This window comes from Ischnura elegans, chromosome 3 (assembly GCF_921293095.1).
Source record: "Ischnura elegans chromosome 3, ioIscEleg1.1, whole genome shotgun sequence".
Lineage (NCBI taxonomy): Eukaryota > Metazoa > Arthropoda > Insecta > Odonata > Coenagrionidae > Ischnura > Ischnura elegans.
In genome coordinates, this window is record NC_060248.1 from 3,335,114 (window position 1) to 3,348,345 (window position 13,232).

Here is a 13,232-nt window from a genome sequence, read left to right on the forward strand (position 1 = left end):
ACCCAAAAGAGACAACTCGCTCAGCAGTCGATTCCGATTACGATGAGAAGTCGGCCGACGTCTGTGAGGACAACATTACCACGGTATACTTCCATCAGATTCGGCGTTCATTCGCAAGCAATATGTATAAGAGACAACAAATATGTACTGAATTTGTCTACTTTTTTCTTAAACTACAACTGTAAATTGTTACGTGACGCCTTACCACTTGTAACCAATGGTAGCCGGTACATATAAAATGTTAGTTCACGTGGCAGCCATTATAATAAAAACGCCATTTCGCCAGTAGGTCAGCTGTCGGGGAAGCGAGCCGAACAAGAGATAGCCGTAAACGAAATTATCGCTTATTTTTTGCGAGAGTCGCGTTCTTGGCTTCGATGCAGAAGAGACTTCGTTTTAAAGAGGTTGCTATTCAAATTCGATACACTTACTAGCAGATGCAGAAGGAAAGTAAGCACATTTAGCGAATTATTTAGCAAAGAAAACATGGATATTTCACGGCCAAGTTCCCCAGAAAATCAGAAGTGACGACAATGAATTAGACGGAGAGACAAGTGAAGAACAAGAATCGCAAGTTTATTAAATGGCATTGGAAATAATATGCTGCGTTTCGTCGGAATGCTTTATTATACAGTTACCTTCAATATACAGCTGTTGACTGTCCATAACTGATTTACAATCATGTTCCAAGTTTCACAAAAGCCTTTAAAACATTTTAATCCCTAACATACGGGTGGCAATGCACTTCATATTCTATTTTTAGCATTTTTTTCATGTTTGTACTTTAAAAATAAACATTGACTTTTTTCACCAAAAATGAGAAGAATAATATTTTTCTCAGCAATATTGTATAATTAATTCTTTCCTTATAAGCTCAATTATGAAATTCTCAACTATGGCATCATAACTACAAAAATAAAACATTTTGCACATAAATTTGGATATACCTTTTGAAGTTAGGAAGCCAAATTGATTTCGCTATTACACTTTCATTGGTTTAAACATCATATTTGGACTTGGCGTGCCAAAAATAAAACGTGTGTAAAATTTGAATAGATTAGGCCGACATCTCTGATTGCGAGTTTGAATGTCTACATCTACATAATACCCTGCGAGCCACCTCTAGGGTGTTTGGCAGGGGGAGATCAATCACCAGCATGCATTTCATCTATCTACATAATACCCTGCAAGCCGCCTAAAAGGCGTGTGGCAGGGGGTGTTAGGACACCAGCCGTTGGACTCCCATCGCTCTTTGGGGGCGACCAACACGTAAAATGCCAACTCGCACTCTGAAAAGGCCTCACCCGAGATTAGAACCAACGACCCTTGGACCACGCCTCCTACCATTTGCACATGCAACGGCTCACTCAAAAAAAACACAACGCAAGCCAACGAGCAACCTATTTTCAAAAGTTCAAAAGCTGCACCTTGTCAATTCGTATCCCACACACACCTGCTGCTGTTTGTAATTGGCACCCCCTGCTAAACACCAGGTGCGTGACTCGCAGGCTACTAATAGGATCTATGCCACGAAATTCAATTTTTTTTATTCATCGCGTCATTTACAAATATTCGCAATGAGTGACCATGTCCTCTTGCGGGATTGTACCGATGCTTTACGATTGATTAGATGTACATTGTACAGCCGTCACAATGGGCGACTAAACACAGGGAACTGCAGAAAAGATAATCTTTTAGAGCATCGCACGTATATTGTGGCGAAAAGTAAAGAAAACATTATTCCCATCTCAAAGGTTATTTTACTATTGTATTACTTGGATACGAATCGTTGAAATCGTTTCCTATGTGTGAGAGTAGATCTATAGGGAAAAAGGTAGAAGTAGATGGATATTGTTGAATGAAATTGAAATCTCTGAAAACTTGGCTAGCAGCTGGTTCAGATCAGCTGGCCGCCGCGATGTTTCTCAAAAAATGCACCTCCTTCCTCGTCTGCGCCCGTCCGTTTTTTTTTAACAGATATTTTCAACGGCATTCTTCCGCTCCCCTTTGGATCAGCATCGTCATTTTCCCTCTTTTCAAATCCGGAAAGAAATCTTCTGCATAATCTGACCGTCCGATTTGAATGTTGCCAATTCCATCAACTATGCATTTGTGAGCGCACCATTCGTCAACGTAAGCTGGCTCTCTCCCTCATCCTCATATCTGACGAACGGTATCATTGACAACATTGCATTGAGGCATTTGAGACTTCATCGCAACTGGATGTGTGCTACATTGATTTTGCCAAAGCTTTCGACAAAATTAACCATTAATTACTGCTCTTCAAACTAGAGAATCGTTATAATGGCGAGAAATAATCGAATTAAATGCGTTAAAACTCAGGAATGAAATTATATTTTAAAAATCCGTTTACTCATGACCCGCCGGAAGTTGCAAAAACACTCATGCATGGCAACAACATTGTCTTTTGGGCTCTGCGTCGCATGACAGGACATGTTTAAGACATCATTAAGAGGGCCTTCCACTCACGAACGGGCGGAGGTTGGGTTTAATAACGAGAGCAGTTCTGCCTCTCCCAAAATATCGACTCACAAAACGTAAGTCTCGCGGAGAGAGTCCGTTTTAGGGTCATATCCATCGCGTGCAAATGCTTCAGCGCATTGATCGCCAATCATGATGTACGAAAACACTGTTTATCGTCTGCAGTGGCGCCATCTGTTCAAGCACCACTTCCCCTTAAATCCCAATCCTCTTCAACATTTCAATCTAAATAACACGTGCACCCTAGGAAACATTTCCTTGTATCTCTCACGTTTGAAAAAAATTTACCTCTGTATTCTCTCAGATACATTTTTAAAAACATGTATATTTGAGAAGCAATGTTGCAATGTTGTCAATTCCACTATACCTGAAAATCTCAAGATCAAAGAGTAAGTAAGACAGAGTACTGACGTCACCAAGAAAAGACGATCGGTGGACAAGTCGCCCTCTTCAGACTCCGCCTCACCTCAGCTCGAGAGCTTTAATAGCATGGCATTTTGTTGCCATCGTAATGCGTACTTCGATGCAACAAAAATGTCAAAGTGAAACGTCCAGAGTAAACACGGCAGACCATTTGGTACATTGATCGGTCAATTCAATCGCAAGAGGGGACATCGCGATGGAAACGAAGTTTATACTTTAAACTTCTTATAACTTAAAGGTTGACGATTTGATGGTGTGACGATGAGTGGAATGAACGATTGGTTGATTGGGTGGGTGGGTGGGTGTGGAGAATGACTCACCGATTGGCTGGCTGGCACCCACTTGAGCATCCTCGCCACCAACACAAAACAACTGACAAGCGCATCGCATCCACAACTACGACAGCAAACAAATGTGCTTGCGCGCGCAACGACGCGATAATGTGTGTGGCTTCGTGGAGGGGGGGGGGGGAGCAAATCTCATCGAATGTCACGTGATCGCCAGTCGGGAAAACACCACTCAGTCGCGGCGCTGACGGCAGGGCGATCCGGATTCCACACACAGGGGAAGTTTTGAGTTTAAAGTACGCCGTCTCTCGGCCGTTAGGCAACTGCAGTGCATCGCATTCACGACTTTTCAGCCACGATCACTCCATTACAACCATTGAGAGACAACACAAACGTTCAGCGCCCGATCGACTGTCAGCACGAGAGCAGAGACGCGCAGTCGCCATCTTGGAATAAGCGACTGCAGCACACGCCCGCGTATTGCAGTGGCAAACACGAGGCGAGTAGTGGTTCGGGACTTCCCGGTGGGGCCCTCAACTAAAGGACCGCAACGTAATAACAGCGCCACGACGACCCTCAAGGCAATGGAGATCAATTTTGCTTGCATATCACGGTTAGGCAGTCCAACTAACGACGCGAATAGACACACGCACGAGTTTTTAATACGCGCAGGAGATCGCAGTTCTATCATCGAACGTGAATTTATGCTCACGCATGCGCATCTCGATCGGTTTCCGCGAAAATGTTTACAGAAGTGTGTTTGAACACGCGAGGAATGGCGTTGAACACCGAAAAAAAACAATGAATTTGATTGATTGTAGAGCGAATTTGTGAAGTAGGCGCATCATGACAGATTACATTTCACTTCATTTGCGAGTGAAATTGGGAACGTACTCTCGGCGTCAGAGACGCGAGTTTACAAAAGAACGTGTTTAAATGCACGTTGGGTGGCAACGCATCCAATGGTGACCCACACAGGATTCTTTACTCCCATGGTTCCATTGATTCCCACCAGTCGCAATAAATACCGGCGCTCCAATCGCTAGGATACAAGTCAACAAACGTATTAGCTCGCAAGAGATAAAATATGAAGTGAAACACTTTGCACTTTCCACATAAAATATTTTTATTACACACGAGTCAACATGTTTCACTGCACTGCAGCATTTTCAAGACTGACCAAGAAATTAACCATACCAATATATATAATTTGCACACTCGCAACATTTGAGAAGTGGGGGTGGAAGGTGGGGTGGAAAGGAGGGTCGGGATTTTAAACCGACCGTTGGTCTGGGTTGAGGTAGGGGAGGGGGGGAAGGTGACCGTTTTCAGGTGCTCGGAGGGTTTTTTCCCCGATTAGCTGAGGGAGGTCAAGGATCGGAGAATGGAAGGGAAAAACATGGTCATTAGTAATAACCTCTTTCCTACTAATGGCAGAAACGATGTACAACTGTTCCCAGATATCCATTTTTTTCCCTTTATTAACTCGTTGCAGCATTTCTGGGATGAAGTCAGCCCGGTGTCCATCTTCTAGGAGGTGTGCCGCGAACTGGGATTTTCCTTCCCTGTTTTCAAAGTCCCTCTTATGCTCTTCTGCTCTGACCTTCAGACTTCTCCCCGTCTGTCCAATGTATGACGCCGTACAATCCCCACACTTAAGCCTATAAATTCCACTTTGGTCCCTGATATCCACACGGTCTTTTACACTGGGAAGCAAACATTTTAGATTTTTTCTATTGTGGAAGGCTGGTTTGATGCCAAGGTGATTAACCCTTTCACTGCTGTGGACGTACCTAGTACGTCCGCACGACAGACTGCGGTGGACGTACTTTTTCTTCCTCCCTGCCATACGGTCAGCACTTTCGCCGAAGCACTTCGAAGGGACCCACTAATCCAGGACCCTTTCCTCGACGAACTCACCCACGCAAGACCGTCTCATCGGCCCTACCAGCGGGGGCCCTACCTCCGGAAAAGTGACCGCTCTGACTGCAATTTGAAAATCAATCAATCAATCCGATCATCACAATATGATTGTTTTCATCGCACTCCTGCCAATCAAGCAATAAAGTACGTCTTTGAACCGTGTTTCTGCGATGAAAAATAATGATTTTGTTAACTTTGATATAATGGCCATTTTCCGGTGGTCCGCAGCCACGTTTTGTTGCAAAGTTAACAAAATCGTTATTTTTTATCGCAGAGACACGGTTCAAAGACGTACTTGATTGCTTGATTGGCCGGAGTGCGATGAAAACTATCATATTTCGATGATCGGATTGATTGATTGATTTTCAAATTGCAGTCAGAGCGGTCACTTTTCCGGAGGTAGGGCCCCCGCTGGTAGGGCCGATGAGACAGTCCTGCGAGGGTGAGTTCGTCGAGGATAGGGTAGGGGATTAGTGACCTTTCGGAGGGTGTACCACACCCATCCTGGAAGTACCTGCTCCATGGGCCCAGGAGACGCATTTTAACATTTTCGCCGCATGTGAGGAGAAGGTTTCCGGAGATTGAACAGCAGTGAAAGGGTTAAGAAATTTACCTACTCTTAGGGAAGCATTTCCAATATAATTTATTTTTCTCCAGCGTTGAGCTTCTCTAGGGTTCAACGAATATATCTGCCTAAGGGAAATTTCTTTTTTCTTCGCAAGAGATACCCTACGCGTTCAATATATAATCATTTATTGCTCAGAATCAAGCTAGATATATTAATCCATAGCTTAATTTCGTACCTACCAGTTAAAAAACGCAGTTAAACATTCACAAGTGAATGTATTCCCTTCAAAGCGATATGCAAAAACTTGTAATGTGGTACGGTGGTAACGGTGCTGGTATACCATTCTGTAGTTCCATGTTCGATTCCAATCTGTAGTAATTATATTCATAATTTCCTTCTACTTTTTTCTTTTGCAGAAACCTGCTATTCACAATTATATTAGTGATTTTCACTGATAATTTTAATTCTATACGAGGAAATGTATTTGTACACTTGCGACGTCTGATATTTTCCCATTTTTTCACTCGGAAGGGTCCTTTGAATTATTAAATTTTTGCATTGAAACACGACGTATTGTTAAGATACAAATGTATTTGATTTCCTTTAATGCTGAAATATGATATGTTGGAGTCATTCTTACCATTTATGCCTAGTTTTCTAATCGGATTTCGTTATTACTTTAGTTGAACTTTTATCACCCTGTGGAGTAGGAAAAACATACCCGGAAAAGTTATATTCTTTGACGATTTAAATTGATGATTCTCTTGATGGAAAAAGCAAAATTTACTAACAAGACGCTTCTCAAGCGCCTGTTGTGAAGTGAGTGACAGCTCGCTGTGTGAAAAGACGGTTGACAGTCCCCAACTCCGGAAGAAGAACCCATTCCCTCTCCCTGGCTCGCTCTATCTTGATTTCAACGGTTCATTCCCAACGATTCGAAAACTAGGCTAACGAATAATGGACACTATAAAACGTAGGCACGCAAAATAATTACAAACACGTTGTAATCAAAATGCACACTCAAAACACTTATCATAGTGTATTAAATACATCGAAAAAAATTCCATTCTAACCAAAAATAACATGAAACAAATGCCATCGTCTTAATGAGCCAATCAATATGTACTAGGTAATATTGTAACTCGCTTTGTCTAACTGCTTCTGTTAATTGAAGACACTGCCGTAATCGTAGCTTCAACGTCGTCGTCCTTCCGATAACTGCGCAGACAGCGCTTTTGTCCCTTTGTTTGTTGTTTTTTTTTGTCTGAGGTGGCAATTAAAGGCCGCGACGACAGAGCGCTGATTGCAAACAAACGAGGTGAAGGTCGCGGCTCATCGTATCGGAGACGAGAATGCGCTCCCGTTTCACTTTTGTTTGCGTATGCGGCTGATAAGAACAGCGGACCCACCGCGCCTTCGGACAAGGCGACGCATGCACCTGCTGCTAACTGAGCAACTATCTTCTCGTAAACAAATGAACGCGGAAAGCGAAAGATCACGTTCATGAGCATAAGGACCAAGACATCAAGTTTTCTCTAGCAATCCAACACGTTAATACGCTCATAATAACAGCACTCCTACGGCAACGCAATGCGTTTATAAAACAAACGCTTTGCGGTTCATTCAAACGCAAACATACTTTTAATCCCATTTATTTAATGACATGGAACGACAAGGCGAGTAAAACAACTCATAGGTAGTATGCCAAACATCTTAATAACATTTGAACTCGTTGTGATCAACAATGCAACATAATAATGATGTAAATCGGTAGTAAAATCACGAGTCCGTCTCTCGTCAATTCCTCGAATAAGCCTCTAGCAGAGCAGTGTTTCCCAAACGTTTTCGAGCCACCGCCCCCTTGGATCCATATATCTATACTCAACGCCCCCCTAATCGGTATATTTCGAATAATAATCAGAATCATATACTAATTAACCAAATGAGGAACGTTGTAATAATTAAATTAAAAACGATGACTAATTAAATGTTTATTTAGAATCCAATGGATGCATAGTTTTTTAATCATTCACGCAAACGATTTAATACACAATACAAGGAACTTAACTGAGAATAAAATGATTTAATACACAATACAAGGAACTTAACTGTGAATATACTTTTGACATAAAAATAAATAATTTTAAGAAAGCTTTTTTGGAATTTTACGTGCCATTTTTTACTTAAATTAAGCAATTATATAGCATGAAAATTTTCAATTTATAGTAATAGAATGACCAATCGTGTTTTTTTTATTATTTTGACATTTAATTGGCTTTTTATTATAGTTGTTCATGGTCTAGAAGTCATTTAAGAAGATTCTATCGCTAAAATTAATTGCATATTTCCATCATATAAAATTTTAATGAGAAGGATGAGCTTGATGATATGATGCATATTTTCCAACGTTCGGTTTAATTTCACTCAGCAGAATTCTTAAATCACCCCGTTTGCAAACCTGAAGTTTGTCCTCTGCTTGGAATTAGCTAAATGGCTGCACTAAAACCACGTTCCAGCAAATATGAAGTCGGTAATGCGAGAAGGAGTTTTTTAACCACCATCCATGGATAATGCAGGATAAGGATTGGAAATCTCCTTCTGTAGCCAAAACTCTTGATAATTTATCTTAAACTTTGGTTGCAATGCAATGCCATTTTGTAGTCAAATTAATTCTTCCTCTGATAACCCAACTTCATCAATATCTACAAACGGATTTATCACGCAGTCTGGAATTTCCAGCGTCATATTTTTATGTAAGGTAGCCAAATGGTCGCAAAAGACGCACAAATCATCATCACATTAACCAGCTTGCTCCTCTAGCTCAAGCAGGGAAGGCAATTGATAAAACTCGCGGCGACCTATGTTGCGCTTAAATAAAATCAACTCGGAAATAAACACGGTCACCACAGATTTTGCCTTTATAAGATTTGCGTCGTTTCCCTGCAATTGTACATTCATAGGGTTGCTCGTAAAAATGGAAGGTGACATAATAAAACGGAGGTCATTTTCGGATTCAGCGACCCAAAATTAGCCATAAATTGTAGCCAGGCATTAATTGAACTATTTTTTGCAGAACAGTGTAATGGGTTAACGGGGAATTTCCACGGGAACTTCTATCTTTTTTAAAAGGTGTATCAGGGTTGTAAGGGTATGCTTGCAAGGGTATTGCAAGGATGTAAGGGTATGATTACCCTCAGGTCTACTTTGACTGTGGTGAAGTAAAGTGAAGTTCTCTTCAGTGCGTAGAATTTGTGAAAGAGATTTGAATTGGTTTGTGGAGCATAGTAATTTCAAACTTCCACGTGCCTGTAAGTACCTACGATATTGAATAAATCCCTGAAAATATTTTTCAAGATGGTTATTTTAGTTTATATTACTAATTTTAACTTAAAAATTTCTTATCATTCCTTTCTAAACTTAAAACTTAAATTATCACATGCCAATGTTTAAATTCCAATCGATACGATATATCAAATATGCATTCAAAAAAATCGTACGTGTCTCTGCTGCGTAGACAAACCAAAAGAATATTTATCGATATCAGGTGTATTATATTTTACATCTCCAAAGTTAATCATATCCGACGCTCTTGCTCCGCATATTTAGCACCTCATGCTTCAGCTGCCCGTCGATGTGTAGCAAACCTAAAACAATCTTTATTCTAAAATTTGGAAATGACTATACTTTCTGGTACGTGATGGCGTCACATGAAAAACACTGTTGGAATGGAAGTGGGAAACCCTACCAACTATCTCTTCCCTGTAAACATGGAGTAAAACCAAATGAGCCTCGAAATCTCTTCGCCCGGGACCCGTTCCCAAAGGACGGGTGTCGGGCACGGCAGCGAGGTCGGCAAAGTCCTCGGGGTCGTCAACATGCGAAATCCTTGCAGAGACTTATTATTATCATCATCAGCAGCATCAGCAATGAAGAAAGAAGAAAAGAAGACCAAGAAGATGGAGAAGAAGAAGTCGGCTGTAAATGTAGGGACGTGGAATATGAGGACTATGATGAGGGCGGGGAAATTAGAAAATATCAAAAGGGAAATGGATAAAGGGAGGATAGACATCTTAGGATTATGCGAGGTGAGGTGGAGGGATGGGGGGGACTATTGGAGTGATGGGTATAGGGTTATATATAGTGGAGGGGAAGAAAGCCAGCGAGGGGTAGCTTTAGTATTAAACGGGAAGATGGGTAAGCGTGTGGTAGGCATAGACCAGGTAAGCGATAGGATTCTGGTGGTAGAAATTGAGGCGCGGCCCACCAACCTTGTGGTGGTCCAAGTTTACATGCCCACTAGCAATCATAGGGAGGAAGAAGTAGATGAGGTGTATGAACAGCTCGAGGAAATAATTAGAGACACACCGGGTCAGAAAAATCTGGTAGTAATGGGGGACTGGAACGCCTCAGTCGGGGAAGGCAGGGATGGAAACGAAATAGGAGATTTTGGTCTAGGAATACGGAACGACAGGGGAGAGAAAGCAGCAGAATTTTGTAGGAGAAACAAATTATTCATCACAAACACGTTTTTCAATCATCATAAAGGGCAAAGGTACACGTGGAAAAGCCCAGGGGATGCGGGGAGATATCAAATAGACTATATTATGGTAAGACAGAGGTTTAGGAATAGTGTAAAAACTCACGCAGCTTCCCTGCAGCGGATGCGGATTCGGACCACAATTTAGTACTTATGAAATGCAACGTAAGATTCAAAAGACTTATGAAAGTAAGGAAGGCGATGAAATGGAGCGTATAAGCCCTGACAGGGAGTATGAGGAGAGAATATCAGGAACTAGTGGACATTAGTATACGGGAGATTGAAAGTACCAAGACGGTAGAGGAAAGATGGGATAATATTAAAACTGGAGTAGTCAAAGCGGCTGAGAAGTCAATTGGTTACGTTGACAGTAGAAGGATAAAGAAGCCGTGGATAACGGTGAACATGATAAGGGAAATGGAGGAGAGGAGGAAGTAGAAGAACGTGGACACAGAACAGGGCAATAGAATGATTAGACAAATTGATAATTGATTACGACGTGAAACTAAGAGAGCAAGGGAGGCTTGATGGAAAAGACAATGTGAGGAAATGGAAAAGTTCCAGAAGGACGAAGAAGTAGGCGCGTTGTACGCCAAAGTGAAGTGGCAATCGGGCGGCAAAAGAGGACAAAAAATGCCTAAAATTAATGTTAAAGATGGAAGGATTCTAACCGAGCCAGAAGAGGTACAGAGTAGATGGAAGGAATACGTGGAGGACCTGTATGACGGAATTAACAGACCAGAGAGATTGACTCTAGAGGAGGAAAGTGAAGTGGAGGAAGATAATCTCGGGCCGGGGATATTAGATACGGAAATAGAGAAAGCACTTCGTGATATGAAGGTCAGGAAAGCAGAAGGCGTGGACAATATCCCGTGTGAGCTTATGAAGAATCTAGGGAAGGAAGGTAAGAAAAGGTTTTTCGAACTAGAATGCAGGATCTATGAGGAGGGATGTTGGCCGGAAGATTTCGTGACGACGGTTTTAATTCTACTACCGAAAAAGAAGAAAGCTGTGGAATGCGGAGATTACTGGACTATTAGCCTAATATCGCACGCGGCGAAAGTGGTACTAAGGATATTGAACAGACGGAGGAATGGAGGCGAGGGCAAACGAGTATTTGGGCCAAGACCAGTTTGATTTCAGAAAAGGGAACTCAACCCGTGATGCGATAGCAGTAATGAGGTCCCTCGTCGAGAGGAACCTAGAATATGAGCAGGACGTATATGTGTGTTTCGTGGATTTTGAAAAAGCTTTTGATAGAGTGAACTGGGTAAAGTCAATGGATATTCTCAAGAGAATACGTGTAGATTGGAGGGATAGAGGACTGATTCGTAATCAGTGTATGGCCCAGACTGCGCAAGTGAGGGTAGCGGACGGAGAATCTGGGTGGGCAAGCATTGGCCGAGGTGTGAGGCAAGGCTGTCCTCTATCGCCGCTGCTCTTTAACGTGTACGCTGAAGAGATGGTAAGGGAAGCGTGGGATGAGTTAGATGCTGGAGTAAAAGTGGGAGGAATGATGTTCAAATCAGTGAGATTCGCGGATTATCAGGCGTTGATTAGCCAGTCAGCGAGGGGGCTTCAGGCTCTAGTGGATGTGTTTTATGAGCGTTGCGAGGAGTATGGGATGAGGATTAATCACAAGAAAACGAAGGTTATGCGGTTTTGTAAAGCATCACGAGCGAGGAATGTGAGACTTAAGATAGAAGTGGGTGGTGAAAAACTTGAGCAGGTTGAGCAGTTCAACTATTTAGACAGTACGTTAGGGGAAAACGGATACAGTAGTAAGGACATCAGGAAGAGAAATGCATTAGCGAAGGAGGCGTTCATGAACAGGAAGGAGCTTCTGAGAAGATCGTTATGTAAGAGTTTAAAGAAAAAGTTAGTGAAGAGTTTGATCTGGAGTGTAGCTCTCTACGGTGCGGAAACGTGGAAACTGAGGAAAGAAGACGAGAGAAGATTGGAGGAATTCGAGATGTGGGTACGGAGAAGAATGGAGAGGGTGAAATGGACGGAGAGGAAAAGGAACGACGAAGTGCTGGATATGGCTGGCGAGGAGAGGCAGCTTTAGATGAGATACGGAGGAGACAGAAGGTATGGATGAAGCGAATACTTAGCGGGGAGGGGATGTTGAAAATGGTGTTAGAGGGTAGAACGTTAGGGAAACGAGGGAGAGGAAGGAAAAGCATAGGATTTTTAGTTAGATTGAAAGGGAGTAGGCCTTACAGTGAATAGGGTGGTTTCCTTCATCAAAGAAAACGAAAGGCATTGATTGCGATTCGTTACCCACCATTAGTGTATTCATAATATACAAATTATTTTGTTTTAGAAATACCGGGTTAAACGAATGGCAATGGTCCATTTTTATCCTCATTTGAAAAGGGCCAGATTGGCGCCCATGCGATGCCACTCCACGTGACGTCACAGGGACCTAGTTTCTATACGAGAAGATAGGAGTTATACGTCGTCTGAGGTTACCATTGCATGCATGAGGCGCAGAGCTCAGGGAAACATGTCTTAACAATCACTTAATAAAACTGGCTAAGGTCGGAAAGTTTTCCTCGTTTGATAAGTTATTAATAATCCTTATTTAAGCCAAGAGCTACCAGCCAGCAGGGTACTAGGCTAGCCGCTAGCAGCCTGCGTCGTATCAGCGCTAAGCCTCGCCTCAAGGTCACCTCGCAGGGCGGGAGGGGGAACCAGAAATACGTCACGCGGAGAGACTTCCCGACATTCATACTTAAGCGTCGCGTTTTCGCGCGCTTGAAAATTTTCACTTTTCATTTAATCGCGAAAAATAGATATCGTCATTTAAAAATCTAAAAGCGTGAAATATGTACTCCAGGAGTAATAATCTTTCGATTTAGGCAATAAAAAAATAATAGGAAACCACCCTATTGAAGAAGGTAGCAATGGAAGGATAGGGAGGCTCCCAGATCACTTCTTTAGTACTCCATGGAAACCTACCTTAATCGGTAGAATACTGTAATAATAA

General features: G+C 42.2%; 1 protein-coding gene across 1 annotated transcript in view; it reads right to left on the minus strand.

The window, feature by feature from the left end:
* LOC124155336 (rhophilin-2) overlaps positions 1 to 13,232 on the minus strand; it is a 273,661-nt gene that overhangs the window by 171,406 nt on the left and 89,023 nt on the right. The window lies entirely within an intron of this gene.